Here is a 20,299-nt window from a genome sequence, read left to right on the forward strand (position 1 = left end):
TTGTTGTTCTTTTTGTGTGTTTCTTCACTAGAACAACTCCTACATCCCCCGCAGAGCTGTTTACAGACATCTGTTGACCTCCCTCTTTGCCAGGCCTCGTGGTGCATGTGGCCTCATGGTGGCCAAGATGGACAAGGTCTTGTCATTTGGAATTTTAGTCTTTGAGGGCTATGGGGAGGGTACAGACATATCAACCAGTGACAGGGATGAAAACGAAGTAATAACAATGGTATGAAGGGGTCTGGGGACTGTCCTCACATAGTCAGAGAAGGCCTTTCCCAAGGAGAGAGCTGTGGCTGCTGCTGACAGGTCAGAAAGGAGTCAGCTGCAGAAAGCTGGGGCTGTATCATCTCAGGCAGGGGAAGCGGGAATAGCAAGTGCAGAGGCCCTAGGGACTCGGGAGGGAGCCAGAGCTTGGTATGTTGGTGAGCTGTGGCTGGAGGACATGGCGGGGCAAGGCCTGGGAGGACAGGTCCGTGGGGAAGCAGGCAGGGCCAGGTTTCTCAGTGCTTTCCAGGCCCCGGCATGCAGTTTGAGTTTATTTTACAGGAGGTGGAAGGCAAAGGCTCTCATCAAATTACCGTGCAACATAGTCCATGAAATACTACTCAGCCATGAAAAACAACACAACCACGTCCTTTGCAGCAACATGGATGCAGCTGGAGGCCATTATTCTAAGCAAATTAATGCAGGAACAGAAAGCCAAATGTTGGTTTGGCTTTCTAACCAACTAAACCTTGGGTACATATGGACACAAACATGGGAACAGTAGACACTGAAAAACTACCCATTGGGTGCTATGCTCAGTACCTGGGTAATGAGGTCATTCATACTCCAAACCTCAGTGTCACACATTATACTTGTAACAAACCTGCACGTGTACCCCTGAATCTAAGATAAAAGTTGAATTTATGTAAAAAAAAAAAAAACTTAGTCTGTGACTCTAGGTGACCCTTTTAAAAGCTTTGGGTGGTGCTGATAAGGCACCCAGGCCTATCTATGCCTGTTATCCTTTGATGATATTAAATGAACAGCATTGCTCCCAGTATCCCTGGGGCCGTGCTCAGCCTCGAAGACCAGACATGACCAGATGCCTGTGACTGTGCCCTGCAGCGGCTTCATTACTTCCCATCCCTCCAGCTGCCTGCCACAGGGCCCAGAAGCTGGCTTTGGAATCGGAGGGACCGGGTCAAACTTGCTTCTGCTTCTGTCTAGCAAGTTATGGAGCTTCTCTGAAACTGTTTCTCTGTCTGTAGGATAAACAAAGCACTTCTTAACTTCTGTGGTTGGTGTGTCAGTTGAAATAATTATTAATGGTATAAAGTTCCACTGCCTGCTAGATTTATTTACAAATACTACAGATAACCCATTGTAGGCCCCAATCAGCAGTGGATGGTATTACTGTGGTGGTGGTGCTGTGGTCTGGGTTTCAGACACCATGTGAGGTGCTGGAGTACTGAGTTCCTCCCACACTCCGGGACACCATCTGGTGGGGAGTCAGAGACAGGAGGTGAAGGGTTAGATGAACCCTGCTCGAGGAACAGGGCAAGTTTCTCTATCTGGGAAGATGGAAGAAAGCTTTCCGCGGGTGGTGACCCTTGAGAGGTATGTTTGAGGGCGCAGGGAGCTTGTTCACAGACGATGGAAGGTAGTGGAGAAAGCAGGCAAGCCTGTGCCAAGGCGTGACTCTTTGGAGCCAGGAGTCCTCCAAACATGGACTCTGGGCATGTAGGGCCAGCGCAGGTGGGTGGCTGCGGGGAGCCCCTGGAAGCCTGGGCCGAGAGCCTTGAGGAAGTGGTGGGCTGGCTGGGGGAGGAGCAGCCCCTGCCTCTCCCTGTGCCTGCAGTGGATCCTGTCCCGACGCTCTGATTGGCAGGTGTGGACATACACATGTCAAGTGGTGAAGAACATGGAGCAGGCGGGCTCAGTGGCTCGGGTCCTGGCTGCTTCACTGGGAAGCTTGGTGGCCCTGGAAGGTCATTGAGTGTCCCTAAGCTTCCGCCAGGGAGACGATCGTAGGGCTGGTGTGAGGGGAGATGAGGAGTCTGTGTCTAGCACCCAGCACAGGGCATGCACTGATAACGTGATGGCTTCACCCAGCTCCCAGGGGCCGCAGCCAGCTGACACCCCCTGGGTGACTTAGCTGTATGGGTGGTGTGCGGCCTGGCACTGCTTGCTGGTCTGGGGGAGACGTCATAGGCTGGCCTGGGGAGGATGTCCCCTCTCAGCCTCCTCTGAGCCGTGGACATAGGTGAGTTTTTGGAAAAGCCCATACCGGTGGTGATTCAGCTCTGCTTCTTGCTTCCTTCTGTCTTACTCTTTTTTTTTTTTTGAGATGGAGTCTCGCTCAGTTGCCCAGGCTGGAGTGCAGTGGCATGATTTCGCCTCACTGCAAGTTCGCCTGCCTCAGCCTCCCGGGTAGCTGGGACTACAGGCGCCCACCACCACGCCCGGCTAATTTTTTACATATTTCGTAGAGACAGGGTTTTACCGTGTTAGCCAGGATCTCCTGACCTCGTGATCTACCCACCTCGGCCTCCCAAAGTGCTGGGATTACAGGCGTGAGCCACCGCGCCCGGCCCCTTCTGTCTTATTCTTAAGTCACCCACAGAGCAGCCACCTGCCAGTGTCTGTCCTCCAGTCCCCTGCCCCAAGGGACTGCTCTAGGCAGGGAAGAGGAGGAGGAGGCCCCACATATCCTCGGGTAGAACGGAGGAGGAAACTGAGGCTCCTCACAGAGGTTGACTGACCTCTGCGGGACCACCCAGGTGTAAGAGCTTGGATGCCCCCAGACCCTCCCTCCTCCCGGGAGAGGTGGAGCCGAGGCGGTGGGGCCTGGCTGGAGCGCCCCAGGAGCTGAGAGAAGTTTAGTCTGCCTAGAGCTTGGCAGTCGGGGTGAGGATCCCTTTGAGGCCTGATTGCACAGGATCCTATAAGCCATACAAGCTTGGGCTTTGCCCTGAAGGCTGGGGAAGCCATAGCAGGTGTGTGAGGTTGGCTGCTGGGTGGAGGCTGGGGGCCTGTGGGATTGGGCGGGGGAGGCTGCTGCAATTGTCCAGGCAGTGGCGGTCTAGATAGTGCGGTGGCTGTGGATATCGACTCTTCAGAGTCCATCCAGGTCTGAGGACTCATTAGCACCTCAGCTACTCCTCAACTACTCAGGATGTTGTCTGTCTGGGGCCGGCGGCCTCAGCACTCCTGGTTCCTCAGCATCGCCACACACCCTGTATCCACGGACTCAGAATCTGTGTTTTAAAAGGGCCCCCAAGAGGTGCCAGTACAGACGGCACATTCATGTTTGCAAACATTGGTTTAGGGAAACTGTTGACCTCAGTGCAGGGCTGAGAGCGGGGAAGGAAGGACTGAAGTCAAGGCCTGACTTCACGAGGAAGGGGAGGTTGGGGAGTGGAGGAAGAGAAGATGATGTTGGAGCACTCAGACTTCTGACTGGGAGGAGGGCTACGTCCCCCCACCCCAAGGGCGGCTTGAGGACTAGCACAGTTACAACACAGAGGGCTGAAACGGCCTGGCTGCCAGGGCCAGGGCAGAGAGCTGGGCTCTGCCGGGCAGCCCGCACACCCCAGCTCAGCTCTGCCCTTGGAGGCCCTAGAACCCTGTGGACACTGTCCATCGTCCTTTCTGCCGTGTGCATGTAGGCGTGGGTCGTGTCTGCCCCACAGATTGGGTATTTGCTGTTGTGCTGTCAGCAGATGGGTGTTGAGCCCATGCGGGCCTGGACTGGTCACAGAAGGGCATCCTGCTTGTTGAGTAGCCATCCTGGTGAGGGGTCACGTGGTAATGAGCATGTGGAGAGCTGGGGGCATCATCGTGAAGACCAAGTGAAGCGGCAGTCGGATCTGGGACAGAGGTTCCTCTAGGGAAAGACCGTTATGGTCTGGGGCGCCCTGGCTGGGGGGTGGGTGAGTGTGTGACTGGTGGGTTCGGCTGAGGCAGGGGAGTGCGCTCTTCAGCCCAGCCCCCTGGCCTGAGCCCTGCCATGCTGGAGTCTCCTGGTGCCTGGAGGCTGAGTCGAATGCAGCGGGGCTGGGCAGAGGGTGCCCGGGCTATCATGGGGTGGAAGCTTGGCTGGCCCAGTGGGCATCAGCCAGGACCACATTAGGCCCAGCTTTGGCTGGGTTCCCCATAGGCTCTGCCCGTCAGCTGTGCCCAGTGGCATCCCTGGCCTCCGCCCGCTGAATGCCAGTACTACTCTCGTCTTCCAAGAATGCCTGCAGGTACTTCCAGGTGTCCTCTGAGTAGGGGGTAAAATTGCTCCGCTGAGGACCGGTGCTGGCTGAGGGTCCGTCATCATTCCCTTCTGGGTCTAGCCTGGCTGCACTGCCACCCGGTGAGCTCTGTTTCCAGGCAGTGGGTCAGGCCTGCTTTGGGGACTGGCGTGCTGTCCTCCCTCACCCATGTCAAGGCCTGCGTGGCTGTGTGCTCACGTGTGCTTGATGTGATCTGGGAGTCAGAGCGCCTGGGTTCCTGCTCCAGGCTTCTGTGGTGCCGTAAGGACCTTAGGTCGGGGGTCAGGATGCCTGGATGGAAAATCCTGGCACTCTGGTCCTTGTGGGGGACCCTGAGCCTCGATTTTTGCATCTTTGGAATGGGGCTGTGGTAGCCTTTCCATGGGTGCAGGTGGAGGCTGGGAATGCCAGTGTGCCCACCCTCCCCATGCTGGGCTCAGCGTGGGTGCCTGGTGACAGTGTGTTAATCTCCCCCTGACTTGACTTCTCTGTGAACTCAGATAAGTCCCTCTCAGTTCTGGGCCTTGCTTATAAAAGGGTTCTTGGGCTCTCTTCTGTGTAAAAACGGGGGGGCCCTATGAGGTGGAGAGTCTAGGGGACAAGGGAGCCATGGGGATTGGACACTGTGCCAGAGCCTGTGGTGCTTTAAAATCAAGGCCCAAACCCAGGGTCCCAAGGAAGGCCAAGCAGCAGTCGAGGTCCGAGTGCACCCGGCCTGCCAGTGCTGCCCAGGAGTGGCACCTCCCGTCATCCCTCAAGCCCAGCAAGGATCCAGTGTGACAAGAGCATGGAGGTTGGACTTGGCAGAGCTGGGTTTGCTTCTTTGCTCTTCTTTGACTACCTGGAGCCTTTCTGAGCTTCAGGTGCCACATCTGAAGAATGAGGTTAAATGGGAGGCGGGGAGGAGCTCGGGGAGGAGCTGGTGACACTGACTGGATTCCACTATGTGCCAGCCTCATTCATTCCACCCTCCGGCAGTGTCCTGAGTTACACGCCTGGCCATGCTATTTTCCAGACGGGAAAACCGATGTGTAGAGCCCAGCATAGGAGGCACACAGCAAGTGAAGCTATCCTTGTTGACATTAGCTGGTTGCTCTTGGCATTTGAGTCTGAACATCAAAGGCCTTGAAGATTAGAAAGAGAGAATGAAGAATGATGTGCCTGGTGCCTTCTTGGGAAGAGCCCGAGGCCAGCTGTAGAGGGGAGCAAGACTGGTTCTGGGCTGAGCTTCCTGGCCTGGTGCTTTCCTGGGCAGCTGGAAGTGCTTCTGTGGGAGCTGTCTGGCCCTGGCGCTGTTGTTGGCTTTGTTATTTTTTTGCCTGCAGGGGCCTGAGCATTCTGTACTGACGGTAAAACATTTGTTGGACTGGCGCTGTAATCACACCGCGAGGGACACTTGAAATTATGTCTGTATTTGGGAAGCTAATTTTAAAGAACTTTTTCTCTTCATAATTATATGCAATCAGCCAGCTAGTGTTATTGGGGGTTCTCTTTTTCCCTCCTCAGCTGAGAGGCCATCTGCCTTCCTCTTCCTGCCTTTCCTCCCAGCACATGGTGAGCCATCTCCCTGGGAGAGGGACCACCGGCCCTTGGCTGCCTGCAAGCCCCAGGGAAACCTTTCCACAGTGATTGCGGAGGAAGGGATGAGGAGGAAGAGCAGGGGAGGACGATGGGGACCTCTGGCTTGGCTATAGGATGGGTCTGTTTTCAAGATTGGAGGCGCAGGTTGGTGATGGAAATGATGGAAGGTGACGTTTCGATTTGGACATTGAAGCAGCCAGGGCTCTTGTTGAATGCAAGTGACAGAAAATCCAGTTCAGATGAGTTTCAGAAAAAAAAAAAAAAGCATTTCTTGGCCCAGGTAACCAAACTGGCACAGGAGTCGTCTTACCCCTCAGGTCCCCAGACATTCCTCCTGTCTCTGGAGTTTTATTCCTTATCAGGAAGAATTTAGTTCCAGAAAACGCTGGCCAAAAAAAGAAAAGAAAAGCCCCCATTGCCCACTCCCTGCAAATGGGGCTCATTCCTCTCTATCTTGAGTTCTGATCCTGACAAGTAGGGTTTCTCCAGGATGGTTGCTAGCACACCAGTCCGGGATATGGGCTGGATGTTTAGGGTTGGCACAAAGTGGACTCTGTGGATTGTCCTTCACGTGGGAGGCATTCAGGTCAGGAGGATACACCGTGTGCTGGCCCTTCAGGTCTCGGTCCGACTGCCCTTTCCAGCACCCTGGGTTCCTCCGTGTCCTTCCTCTTGGACCGCCCTCTGAGAGGATGGTGCGAGGAAGAGGCTTCCGATGTTGTCCATGGTAGGCAGGGATGGGGGCGTTCTAGGGGCGGACAGCATGGGCAGGTGGTCAGAAGTGTGAAAGAACCGACCCGTGGGGGCAGGGCAGGAAGCCCGGTGTGCTTGGAGCAGATGGGGCGAGACTTGCTGTGCGAGGAGGTAGGCACCTGCTGCAGAGGCCTGAGTGGTGGGGGTGAGGGAAGCCCAAGGGGTGAGTCTGGGCAGCGGCTGGGAGGTGACGAGCTGGGTTTCAGATGCAGAAGGTGCAGAGTGTGTGTGCAGGGACAGCAGGGAGGCTGCCCGGTGGCCTGCACCGCAGAGCTGTGTGTCTCAGAGAGTGGGAGGCTGCCCGTGCTGGCCTCAGTTCTTCTGCCCTTCTGGAATTCTGCATCCTTCTTTTGACATTTCTCTCTAATGCTCAGGGTCCTGCCTCTTGGCTTTGGCTTGGTGGCAGCTCTGACCCCCTGCATGGGGCTCTGAGGGGTTATTCCAGCTGTTTGGGGACTGTAGCCATGGCTCCCAGCTGCAGAGCCTGACAGGCCTGGAGGCTGGCAGGAAGAAGATGGGGGGTGTGCCCGTCTGCCAAGAGCTGGCTCTGAGGCTGACTCTTGGCACTGGGGTCCTCTGAGGCCCCAGGCTCATTCTCACCTCCTCCAGAGGCCCAGCTGACCTACCATTCTCATGAGCTGCAGTCCTGTGACCCAGCTGATTTCTATCTCATTGGTGGAACCCTTTAGAGGTGGGGTGGGGCTGCTAAAACATTAGCCCTGCTTCCTTCCCCACAGATTGGCCTCTCTTCCCTGCCTGCGGGCATCTGGCATCTACTTGAATCCTTCTTATCACGGGGTGCTCATCACGTCTCGACTGCCTTCCTTTGGAAGCCAACAAACTCTTCCTATGGTTGAGCTGAAATCTACTTCATAGGAATGGTTCCTTCTGCCTGGAAGGTTTGATATTGGACAGAAGGACTGTCAACCCTGTGGAGAGGGGAGGAACAGGGTGCCGGCTCCCCCGGCTTCTGGGCTGGATTGACCCAGGGTGTGTCTATTCCATAGCGTCCTGACATGCCAGAGGCTGGACCTTAGGAAGTGCCTTCTGGGCCCTTCACTTCGGGCCTCCTCAGAGACTGCTCCTCAGGTCTTGGGGCCCCTGGGGCAATGGCACCCATCTTTGGGCCTCCTGGGGTCAAGGTTCTGAGGGAGGGTTGGGGCAGCAGGTGGTTGGGTGGAGAGGCAGCTCTGTCCAGGACGACCCTCTTCCAGAAGTCCCAGAAGCCTCATCCCCAACAGACCTGGTGCTCCCCGCGCCCGCCGCCACCATAACACAGGTCCCTTTTCTCCCCAGGAAGTCACACAGTGCTGTGGGATGAGGAGGGTTTCCTGACAGATTTGGGGAGAGCAGGCCTGGGTGGGAGTGAAGGAGCCTGGGAATTACTGGTATTTGGATGGGTTTAGATTGTGGTTCTGGTTCTTTTTTATTTTTATTTTTTGAGACGGAGTCTCGCTCTGTCGCCCAGGCTGGAGCGCAGTGGCCGGATCTCAGCTCACTGCAAGCTCCGCCTCCCAGGTTTACGCCGTTCTCCTGCCTCAGCCTCCCGAGTGGCTGGGACTACAGGCGCCCGCCATGTCGCCCGACTAATGGTTCTGCTTCTTATCTGCTGTGAGTCTTTGGTCAGGAAACTGAACTGCTCTGAATTTCCCCACTTGAAAAGAGGTGATGGGCTGGGCACAGTGGCTCACATCTGTAATCCCAGCACTCTGGCACTCTGGGACGCCAAGGCGGGAGGATTGCTTGAGCCCAGGAGTTTGAGACCAGCAACCTAGTGGGCAACATAGTGAGACCCTGTCTCTACAAATAATAAAACAAGAGGCCTGGTGCAGTGGCTCGTGCCTGTAATCCTAGCACTTTAGGGGGCCAAGGCAGGCAGATCACTTGATGTCAGGAGTTCAGGACCAGCCTGTTCAACATGGCAAAACTCCGTCTCTCCTAAAAACACAAAAATTAGCCGAGTATGGTGGCACACGCCTGTAGTCCCAGCTACTTGGGTGGCCGAGGCAGGAGAATTGCTTGAACGCGGGAGAATCACTTGAACCCGGGAGGTGGAGGCTGCAGTAAGCCGAAATCGTGTCACTCTATTCTAGCCTGGGTGACAGAGGGATACCCTGTCTCAAAAAAAAAAAAAAAAAAAAAAAAAAATTGCAACCGTTGTACCCACCCAGTGGCTGCTGAGATCCGGTGTGAGGGGGGCGGAGTACCTGGCCCTCACTAGTCCTGCCACCACCTCCTCTGTCCCTGTTTCTGCCTGGGACAGGGAGAGCAGGCCTGGGGGGGGAAGGAGAGAGCCCGGGGATTACGGGTGTTAGCCTCTCGTTTATTTGGGTCATGCTCAGGCGCCTGGAGTCCTCTCTGAAACTGGAGGGTCTCGGGTAGCTGATGAAGCGCTGCCTGTTTTAGGGTCAGGTGCCTGGGCACCTCTCATGGACCTCAGGATGAGCCCAAGTGTCAGTAATTATCACCCAGCTCCCCAGTTTATAGTCAAAGCTTCCAGGCCTGGAGCCTTTGGTCTCCAGCACCCAGTTCCCCCACATCTCTTCCCTGGGCTTCTTCCCCCCGATTCCCATCAGGGACCCCTGTGGCCATGTAGGGCTGTACCCAGTGCCTTTTGGGAATCTGCAGGCACTGTGCGAAGCTGAATGCTGGGCTCCTCCCCATCGACTCCTCATTGACTGTTGAAGCCCCTTATGAACTCCTGACAAGTCCTTATTCGTTCCTGCCTGACACGTGAATGCTTCCAGGCGGTGTCTAAGAACCCTGGGACGGCAGAGCTGTGGGAGCCTTGGGGTTGTGGTGGGCAAAGTAAGGCCCCTGCCACTCCCCACCAAAGATGGCAGGTCCTACTCCTCAGAGCCTGTGAATGTGCTGCCTTGTGTGGTAAAAGAGTGTGACGTGACTACAGATGGGATTTTTAAATTTTTATCTTTTAGAGATGGGGGTCTCACTATGTCGCCCAGGCAGGAGTACAGTGGCTATTCACAGGTGTGATCAGAGCACACTGCAGCATCAAACTCATGGCCTCAAGTGATCCTCTCACTTTAGCCTCCCAAGTAGCTGGGATTATAGGCACGTGCCACTGCTCTTGGCTTACAGATGTGAATGATTGAGTGGTCTTGAGATAGAAAATGTTCCTGCATTACCTGGGTGGGCCCAGTGTAATCACAAGGAGGCAGGAGGATCAGAGGGGATGTGACAGTGGAAGCAGAGGTTGGGGTGTTATGGCCACAAGCCAAGGAATGTGGACAGCCTGTAGAACTAAAGAAAGCGAAGGAATCAATTTCTCCCTGGAGCCTCCAAAAGGAAGCCTGCCTCTGACTCAGAACCCTAAGAGAATAATACATTTGTGTTGTTTTTAGTCACTACTTTTGTGATTTGTTACAGCAGCAATGGGAAGCGAATACGGTGTTCTCCTATCCTGCTCTTCTCAGGGCTTGCAGGTGAATCTGTGACTGAGAAGGGAGGGACTGGGTCAAGGTCAAGGCCAGAGCCCATGTGACCTGACATCTTGGGACCTTCCTTTGACCTGCCATCCTGAAAATATCTGAGGGGCCAGGGAGATATTCGAGTAAGGGGCCTTGTGGTTTAAGTTTTCTGAGATGGGGTCAGGGCTGACTCGTGCTTGTGGCCAGGGGGGCCCAGGAAACCCCAGTGCCCATGACCTGCTCTTTGCCTCTGCTTCTCCTGGTGCTTAGCAGGCCTTCTCCAGCATGCTCTGGCAGCTTCCCTCTCCCTCCCCTCCAGGGCCTGGCTCACACAGCGGCTCTACCGAGACTTCCCTGTGCCTCCTCTGTCCCCCGGGTGTTTGTCCTATTTAAGGGCCTGTGGCACACCCGCCAGAGGGCGTGGCATGTAGTCCACTGGTCTGCCCTGTGGCAGCTAGCATCTCAGGGCAGGGTTTGCGGTTTGGGGTCCGCCTCTGCTCCCGGGCCAGCCCCGTGCTTGACAGAGAAGACCAAAATCAGACCAGGAAACTCTCCCTGCCTGTGGTTGAAGGTGCAGCAGCAGGGCAAAGACAACTCAACCTTAAGAGCTTGAGATCCAGGGACCGGGAGCTGCCCCCAGCCCTTAGGCCAGGTAAGGAGTGTTGGCAGCAGGATTTGGGTGAAGTCTTTCAGTCTCCTCTGGAACACAGCCTTTCAAAGAGTGTCAGCATCCAGAACACAGGCTGGGGACACACGCACTTGTGCTGCTATTTTAGGAGTGTGGGGTACCTTGAGGATAGGTGCTAGAACAATTCAGGCTTTCCTGAGCCGGCTTCTCCCTCCCCCAGTGAGTCCAAGGGAGGGAAATGTCACGGGAATTTCTGCCTTAGCTCGCTCATTAGGCTGATACTAAACGACTTTGCATTCTTGGGATTAAGAAGCTGCTGTGAAGAGAACCAACTGAATCATTAGCCCTGAGGCTGGCCAACTGACGGGGATGGGGGAGTGGGGGTGGTGGGGAGGGGAGGAGGTGCTAGGACCAAGCCTGCCGACCTGCCCCCACCACCTCCCTCTCCCAGCAGCCCACTCCCCTGCTTCACACAATTTAGGTCCCATCCCTAATTAGGGGAAAGAAAAATTACTGCATCTGCAAGGGGGTAGTAAAAGACTCAAAAATGATTTCAAGTCAAGAATTTTCGTACTAAAAAGCGGGGATGTCGAGAGCCCTTAAGGGAATAGACTTAACATCTGTGATCAGCCAGAGGTCAGGATGATTCCCCATCTGAAGTGGTGACCCCTTGGATGTGGCAGAACACTGCCTTGCGTGATCTCCTGCCCTCGCCTGCCTTCCTCCTTCCTGAAAATTGAATTGAGGAGGGGAGTCTCAAAGGCACCTCAGTCCCTGTGCTGCTTTCAGCCCCTGCAGCTCTGATGGCCTCTCCAGGAGGTACCAAAGGTGGGTTACCCACTCTGCCTCTCACTCTTGTCCTGTTCACTGGGAAAAGCTGCTTCCAGGCACCCCTGGAAGCTGTTCTGGGTCTGAGGGAGTGCGCTGACTCAGGCTGCTATGCCTGCACTGAGGGGCGCCCGGACCTTGGGCTCTGCCTGCCTCCCCTGGGTGGGGCACCCAAACTGGGGGAGGGTCTTCAGGTAAGGTGGTTGGTGACTCCCCAGTCAAAGGAAAGATGCCGCCACTCAATAAAAAAGACACATGGCAGCTTCCAGTTTATCTGGTTCTTCCCTAGAGCTGTTCAGACAATTCAAATGTTTGTACTGGCTTTAAAATTCTGTTCGTATGTTGTCTTTATATCAGGCCATTTCAGTTTCTGGCACTGTTAATAGGAGGAAAATCCAAATTCCCAAACAATCAGCAAGTGAACCAAGATGCCGCAGAGCAGGCAGGCAGGGGACATGGGACTGGAGCCTGGCCCAGAAACCTGGCAGCACTCGGGGAGTGTTTGCAGAGAGCCTGCCAGGCCTGGGGTCTGCAGGGGGCACAGGGATGCTGAAATAAAGAGCCGTCTTTGGCCTCGAGGGGCTCATGGTCTGATGCCGAGTGTGGAGCAGTCTTCAATGGAAGCCATGATTCCTGCCTCTTGATGAGGAGGGTGCTTGAGCTGCTCTTGGTGGGTGGGCAGGAGTTTGCCAGCTGAGGAAGGGCACCTGGCAGGGGGATCAGTTTGTGCAAAGGCAGACTTAGGTCAAGCCTTGGCATTTGGAGATTGGGGTCCCTCCTGGGATGGTTTGAGAGGCTGCCGCTGCCTCCCCCTGTTGTCTTCCAAGCTGCACCTCCAAATGCCTGCGTGGCAGGTGTTTTGCTAACAATTTGGGGCTGTAGACACAAGGCATAAGCTGTGTCCCTGAAAGAGTGCTTGTTAGTCAGGATAGGCCAGGTTAGGCTGCAGTGACAAACAGCCCCGAGAGGCCAGAGGAAACAGGTTTACTCACAACTCGTTCAGCATGCACTCTGGATCCAGAGACTCTTGGGGGCTGTGATCTGCCCTGCAGTGGCTCAGTGTGTATCCCACTTCTTAAGTTCAGCACTGTGGACATTTGGGGCTGGATAATTCTTTGTTTTAGGGGCTGTCCTGTGAATTACAGGGGCCCTTTCCTCACTGGATTCTAGTAGCACTTTCCTCAGTGTGACAATCAAAAAGGTCTTCAGGTGTTGCTAAATCTCCTCATGGGGACACACAGTTGCCCACAGTTGGGAATCAGCGCTGGCTGAAAGTCCTCTTCATCAGTTGTTTCTTTCTGGTTCCCAGCCTGACTTCATCACCACTCAGCCAGCGCTGTTTCCAGGTGGTGGGTTTGGCTGGCTCTGCTGGTGGGTGGCAGCCTCATGTGCTTCCTTGTTACTGAGGTCAGGGAGGCCTGGGTGCTGGCAATGGAATGCTTCTTCCGGGAGGGGACGTGGTCACCTCTGTTCATGTCTCATTGCCCAAGGCAAGTCATGTGGCCATGCCTAACTGGGGGCAGGGACAACACAGTGGCACTGAGTGTCCAGGAGGGAAATTGCCAGCTTTGGTGGCCACCATTGATGTTCACCACCAAGCATTAGCCTGGTGGGGTCAGTGCTATGGAGCCCAGCAGCCTTTCTGTCTGCCCAGTGCTGGGTGTGGGCAGCTTGGGGCGGTGGGGCCTGAGGAGGGTGGGAGCCAAGGCAGGCTTCCCAGAGGAGCTGATCTGGGGGGTCAGGTGGTGATGAGGGGATGGCATTTGAGGAAGGGAACAGTGTGGCCATCAACACACATGGGTGACAGGGGCCCAATCATCTGTTTAGGAGCCCGAAGTCCTGGGGAGGCATCTTGGGCTTCTGTGGGGTACGGTGTGGGCCCTGTCCTCTGCAGGCAGGGAAAGGGGGACCATCACTTGGGGCTTTTTCCCCAGCGCCTGGTTCCTGGAGATGCCAAAGGGTCTTGTTATTTGGGTGCCTGAAATCAGCAATTACTGAACTGTGCCACACGTTGCTTGGATGAGGATGTGCCTGGCCTCCCACTTCCCTGAGTGGTTCTCGGTATAACCCTCCTCCCTTGCTTCTTCACCATTTCATGTACTTCACTTGCTGCAGCCCTCAGGTCCCCACACCTGCCCTGGGGAGGGCCTCTTGGGCAGGAAAGGTCATATCCATTTAACAGATATGAAAGCTGAGACCCTGGGCGGCTCAGCGGCACATCCCATGCCTGCTGCTGGTCATGGTCCCTGAGCCTTTTGTGCCCTGCTCTGCTGTGTGGCAGGCCTGCTGCTGGATGGGGTCTGTTATGCCAGAGTGTCTTGTGTTTACCTCCTGACGCCACACCTGGTAGTGTGCTACAGTGGCCTGGTGGTGGCGTGGATGCTGTGGACGTGTCTCTGCTCCGTATCACTCTCTTCTACTTCTGCTCTGATCCTTTTTATTGTTTTCCCTTATCATCCCCTCTCCCTCAGTGCTGGGTCATCCAGACTAATTTTCGTCATCTTCAGAAGTGGTAACCACTGTTACTCACGGGACCCCTGCTGCTCAGCGGCCAGTGACAGAAAGCTTTAGCTGGCTTGAGCAGAAATCTGCAGCTGAAGCTCCAGAGAGGACGAGCCCCACGCGGCCAGGCCTGGCCAGGGAACCTGCCCTCCTGGAGCCCTCTTGTCCCTTTCTCCTGGTTGGCCTTGGGCTCCTCTGGATTCTCGCCACGTGGAAGCAGTGGTGTCCTCCAGCATTTCCAGGCAGTGCCATTTGCACTGCAGGCAGTCCCCCAGGACCTGTCTGGTAAAGGACCAGGACCAGGGCTTGGATCCTGCTCCCGTCCGCTGCTAAGTGAGGTGCCAGGTCACGTACCCACCCCTGGAGTGGGCGTGCCGCCCCCAGTCATGTGGGCTAGAGGAGGCGCAGTTCTGTAAGGGCAGGAAGGCAGGGTGGCAGGGCAGAGCACAGGTCACAAGACCCTGTCTCTGGTGTGAGCCAGGTACTGTGCCAGGCCTGGACTCTGCTTCCCTTAAAGCCCGTGTGGGGTGAGTTCTAGGATTCTTCCATTTTACAGATAAGAAAACAGAGGCACAGGGTACAGAGGGGTCTGGTTCCATGTTCTGCTCTCAGGGGCTCACCCACCTCTTCCACTTCCACCTACCTCACGAATTATGTTCATCTAAGCCTCTGAATGCTGCGAAGCTCAGTCCTGGGCTTCTGATCACTTCCTGGTACCACCATGGTTGAACAATGGAGTGCTACTGCCTTCCTGTGATGTTCTCTCATCTCCTGGGCCTGGCGCAGTGCCTCGGTCTGCTCCTTCCAGACTGTGAGCCTCACAGCTATTTCTAGTTCTTAGGTTTCCTTTACTCCTGTTCCCAAGACCTGTGAGGGCTGCCCCTTACCCCTGCTATGTCCTCCCCCAGCAAATCAGATCCTGCTTCCACTGGTCACAGAGAAGCCCGTGGAGTCGCTCTTGTGGACAAGCAGCTGTCCCCATACCCAGCCGCTCCTGAGCAGCACCCAGGGCGTGATGAACCCTGAATCCTTCCCAGGCCCTGCCCCCAGACCTCCTGGATCAGAGGCTTCAGGGTGGCCTCGAATGAGGATTTTTGACATGCTCCAGTGGTGGTTCTCAGGTTATCTGCCCTGGCATTTGGGACCCACTGGCCCATGGGTAAGGGCTGGGCCACCAGGTGACATCCTGGGCCTCGGAGGCGTGCCCCACGTTTATCCTCTGTCCTGCGTCTCAGCCCCTGCCCCCTGAGAGGGCTTTATGCTTCCAGAGCCCCAGACACCCTTTGGGGAGGGCGCAGGACTCCCCTTACTCCTCCATAAGTACTCTTCCCAGCACCTGTCTGTAGTTACCCTTCGGTTGCTCTGCCAGATGGCAAATGCTGCCTCCTCCTTGAAGCCTTCTCTTATTGCCAGCCTCATCTCCTGAAAGCATCAAATCATTTTGTGAGTATTTTAACTTCCTTAAGGGTTCGAGCTCCTTGGACTTCCGGGGAGAGGCTTCCTTGTGCAAAGCGGATCCTCCCTTCATTAATAATCCAGCTTTTGGAAAAGCATGTTTATACTTAGCTATTCCTATTTTATTAATATTAATATATTAATGTAATATTTATCAAGAAAATGACAGTTTAGAACCTATAAAATTATTCGCAGGTGCAGGATTTTTTTTAAGATGGAATCTCGCTCTGTTGCCCAGGCTGGAGGGCAGTGGCCCGATCTTGGCTCACTGCAACCTCCGCCTCCTGGGTTAAAGCAATTCTTCTGCCTCAGCCTCCCAAGTAGCTGGGATTACAGGCACCCGCTGTTATGCCCAGCTAATTTTTGTATTCTTATAGAGACGAGGTTTTACCATGTTGGCCAGGCTGGTCTCGAACTCCTGGCCTCAGGTGATTTGGAAGGCCCACCTCAGTCTCCCAAAGTGCTGGGATTACAGGGGTGAGCCACCATGCCCGGCTGCAGGTTTTTAATGAAACTTAAAAGTTATTAAATTGTAGGCCAGGCGCAGTGGCTCACGCCTGTAATCCCAGCCCTTTGGGGGGCCGAGCTGGGTGGATCACTTTAGGTCAGGAGTTCGAGACCAGCCTGGCCAACATGGTGAAACCCCATCTCTACTAAAAATACAAAAATTGGCCGGCGTCATGGCGAACGCCTGTAGTCCCAGCTACTCAGGAGGCTGAGGCAGGAACCCAGGAGGCGGAGGTTGCAGTGAGCTGAGATGCCACTGCGCTCCAGCCTGGGCGATAGAGCCACACTCTGTCTCAAAAAAAAAAAAAAAAAAAAAAAAAATTAAATTTTAACTTTTATTGTTACCTTCCCTATAGTTTTGAGGGTAGCATATATGTTCATTGTAGAAAATCTCAAAAATACAGAGAAGTAGGAAGAAAAAACCACAGCACTTTGTTGGTATCACCCAGCCCCGTGGCCACAGTTAACACTGCAGCCCATGCCCCTCGGTCTGTTTTCCAGGTACTGGACCGTTTCCAGGCCTTAGAACCCGTAGCGAGTTGTGGTGGTCCCCGCTGCAGGCCTCATTTCAGCTCCTCTTGGGGCAGCACTTGGAAGCTTTTCACAATACACCCTGAGCTCTTCTGTCTTGTGTCCTCCATTGATCGATTGCTTCGTGCTTTTATCAAGCATCTATTTAAGAAACAATTTAAAAAATATATTTTCCAGTTTTTGATAACATGTTATAGGCCCTTGGCACAACATTGAAGCGATGTATGAGGGGACACAGTGAAAAGGAAGTCCCTCGGCCACCCCAGCTGCCCTTGCCCTTGACCAGGGCCCCTGCCATGATCGTTTTCCTGTAGCACCCTCAGGTTCACTCCGTGTGTACACAAGCACACATGCTCGTCCCAGATGTTGTTCTTAACACAGATAGTTGTCTACAGCACACAGGGTTTTGCATCTTACGTTTTCCATACAGCAACGTCTTGGAGATAATTCCTTGTGGGTGCATGGAGGCCTTCTGTGTTCTTTTTACTGCTGCGTACTATTCCTTTGATGGCGTGTGGTTTGTTAATGTCCCCTCTTAGGGGAGTTTAGTTTGCTGCTAGTGTTTTGCTATCGCATACAGTTTGGTAATTAACAGGGCAGAACTGGAAACATATTGCACACTTGAGCCTATCTGTGGGGTGATGAGGTGGGATTGTGGATCCAGGGTTTTTAGGAGGAACAGTCAGTCACTTGACAGCCAGTGCTCTGGTTTCTCTTCCCTCCCACTGTCCCTCATGTCCCTTCCTTCTCCCTCTTCCCCTTTGGCTTCATCATTCAATTTCTGAACTTTCTGGTTACGGTGGGACTTCAGGAACGTGCTTCTTAGGGCATCAAGGTTGTTGGTGCCTTTGTTCTGCAGGAGTTTCCCGATGAAAAATCAGCCCGACAGGTTGTTCTATTTTCCCAAGAGGCTGTGGTGGTGCGCGTGGGATTCCACCACCAGAGGGGATGCAGTTTTCTGCCTGCCACCTCCTGGTCCTTCCATTGCACTGAGGCCCTGGAGGCTGGAGACCAGGCCTCCCTGCTTGGTGCCACCCTTGCCCATGGTGGTGCGCCTGGTGAATGCCTGGGTGTGGGGAGAGCCCTGCTCGGGGCCAGCTCCTGCACTTTGCGAGTCTCCCGTGCCTCGGCTTGCTCCGCAGGTAGTGGGGCAACCACTGTGCCCCCCTTATGAGGCTGCAGAAGGTATTGGTGAGTGGTGAGCTTCAAGGGGTGTGCAGCATACATGGGTGGCCCCCTCTTTTCTGCCACTATTGCAGTTTATCCTTTTTTTGGAGCTCTGTGTGACAGAGGAACTGCTGTGGCTCCTGGGAGCTCAACCCCACTTAAGATTGCAGCCGATCTTTTCTCTAGATTACTTTTTTGTTGCTTTCTTATTTTATGTGTTCCATCTGTTTTCAGAGTTAGAGACTGTTTTTTTAGGACTAAGGGAGAGAGGACTGCCTGGGATGATGTAAAATGTGGACTGATTGGAATTGACCTCAGTAAAGAGACGAGAGTCACATGCTGAGATAACCCGGATGCCAGCAGGGTTGACTCAGAGGGAAACTGAGGCCCTGGCCCAGAGCCCAGTGGAAGTCTGCGCCAACTGGTGTGGGTCACTCATGCTCCTCTGTCCCTGGCCTTTCCCATTGTGCGGTTCACACTCTGGGTGATTTGGGGCTTGGGTTTTCCGTCCTGGAGCTGGGTTGCTGGAGTTTGGGCTGGCTCCTCAAGGTCCTCTGCTGTGTGTCCTGGGGCAGGTTCCCGTCAGTGACGCTTCCTGCAGCTTTCTCGTTCCTCTGGTGGGGGCCAGGGTGATTGGGAATGAGGCAGGGGCTGAGGTATCCACAGGTGCTCAGAAACGGTGCAGGTTGTGAGCTGATGGTTGGGTGTAGCACAGGTTCCTCATGATGCTATCTGTCACTGTGCTGTGGGCTTTGGTGGCCCAGTGCTATGCTATTGTGTGTCTCCCCTGTCCCTCATGAAATCATGGAAGCAGATGGATATTGGCCACCATTCCTACAGGAAGTGCAGAGAAGCTAAGAGACGCTGAGGGTCCCTGAATGCCTCAACCAGGGTGGTTCTCAAACTGGACTCCTTGGGGCCCAGGTTTCTGTTGAGGTGTCGGGGGTTTGAGGAAAGGTGGGCTGGGTGCTTCCCACAGTGGGACCTGGTCAGCTCTCCTTGGCCTCTTCTCTTCCTGTCTCTTGGAGTGGCTCCTTTGTGAGGTTCCGCTCAGTGCCTTGGTATCAGAAGGTGCTAAGGAAGCCCTCACTGAATGAGCTGACAAACAGATTTAGGAATTAGTGGGTGGCGCCTCAGCTGTGCCATGAAACAAGGCAGCAGGGGTGCCCAAAGGTTCCTGCGGGGCTTTTGCCCATCTCCTCCCTAAGACCTTGAGCCTCTCAAGGGCCCAGACTGTGGAGGTTGCATTTGTTGTACCCTCCGAGTGCTGGGCCCAGGAGCTAAGCTAAATTGTTACACATTTACACCTTCATCTGCCAGCAGCTGTTGAGGAGTGTCTGTGTGCCAGGGGGCATCATAGCTGGGCACGGGCACACATAGCTTTAAAGTTTGGCATAGTCCCTGCTCCAAGGAGCTTGGGTGAGTAATCCACAGATTCCTGACCTTGCCTGGCCGCAGCCGTCTCTGAGCATCTGCTGGAGGCCTTTCTTCCCAGCACAATGTGCACAGCATGCTGTTTTGGGCGCTTGGGTCCTGCAGGTCCTGGTGGCCCTACACCAGCACTCATCCCTGGCTCATAGCAATCAATACCCCAGAACAAAGGGCCAAGACAGTGGTTGCCTTAAGTTCTTCCAGGTGGGGAGGCTTCCTGGAGAGGCTATGCTGAGCGGAATCCTCAAGGCTGGGGTGTGAGGTGGGCACCAGGGCCGGGGAGGAGAAAGCCTTGTGTGCCAGAGCTGCACAGGTGGGCACTTCCTGGGCTCACAGTAAGAAATGTGGGGTAGGGAAGGCTGGGCATGGTGGCTTACTCCTGTAATCCCAGCTCTTTGGGAGGCTGAGGTGGGTGGATCACAGGTCAGGAGTTCGAGACCAGCCTGGCCAATGTGGTGAAACCCCATGTCTACTTAAAATGCAAAAATTAGCCGGGCATCATGGCGGGCGCCTATAGTCGCAGCTACTCGGGAGGCTGAGGCAGGAGAATCGCTTGAACCCAGGAGGCGGAGGTTGCAGTGAGCTGAGATCGCACCACGGCACTCCAGCCTGGGCAACAGAGTGAGACTGTGTCTCAAAACAAAAAGAAATGGGTGGGGAAGGGAAGGGTGAGAGTCAACAGAAAGCCTTTGTGTGTCCTGGGCAAACTCCAACCCAGGCCATGAGGCTCTTAACATTGGGTGGCAAGAGTCAGGTTATGTGGTGGCCGTGGGACTGCGTGTGAAGCGTGAGGATGTGGGGGACATGAGTGCAGCTTGGAGGCTGTTGGCGAGGCCGGGGCAGGCGTCAGTGGGGCGTTGGGAAGGCAGTGGGGCAGGACTGTGTGGGCCTCCCATGTGTGGCAGTGGATGGGTTGGGGCATGACTGGCTGTGGCAGGTCCTGGGGTGAGACCTGATGGGGAGGACAGGGGGAGCCGTGGGGGTTGAGCTCAGCAGGGATGGCAGGTGCTGGGGATGGTGGTTAATTCGGTGGCAGGGGCCTTGGGACGACCAGGCTGGAGCTTGGCTGACAGAGGCCTGGCACAGGAGTAGAGGGAGGTGGCTGGTGTGGGGCCTCCAGAGGACTCCAGCAAGTCCCTCTGCGGAGCCAGCCCTCTCAGCGGGAAGGTGGTGTGAGGAGTGGCTGGGAGTGGAAGACATGGCCGTTCTGGGACAGTGGCAGGAGAAGCGTAGCTGCCGGC

General features: G+C 55.0%; 1 protein-coding gene across 1 annotated transcript in view; it reads left to right on the forward strand.

Moving 5' to 3' along the window:
• The window catches only part of LOC105467527 (inositol-tetrakisphosphate 1-kinase), a 181,514-nt gene that overhangs the window by 24,154 nt on the left and 137,061 nt on the right, over positions 1–20,299 (forward strand). The window lies entirely within an intron of this gene.

The sequence above is a fragment of the Macaca nemestrina genome, chromosome 7, assembly GCF_043159975.1.
Source record: "Macaca nemestrina isolate mMacNem1 chromosome 7, mMacNem.hap1, whole genome shotgun sequence".
Taxonomy (NCBI): domain Eukaryota; kingdom Metazoa; phylum Chordata; class Mammalia; order Primates; family Cercopithecidae; genus Macaca; species Macaca nemestrina.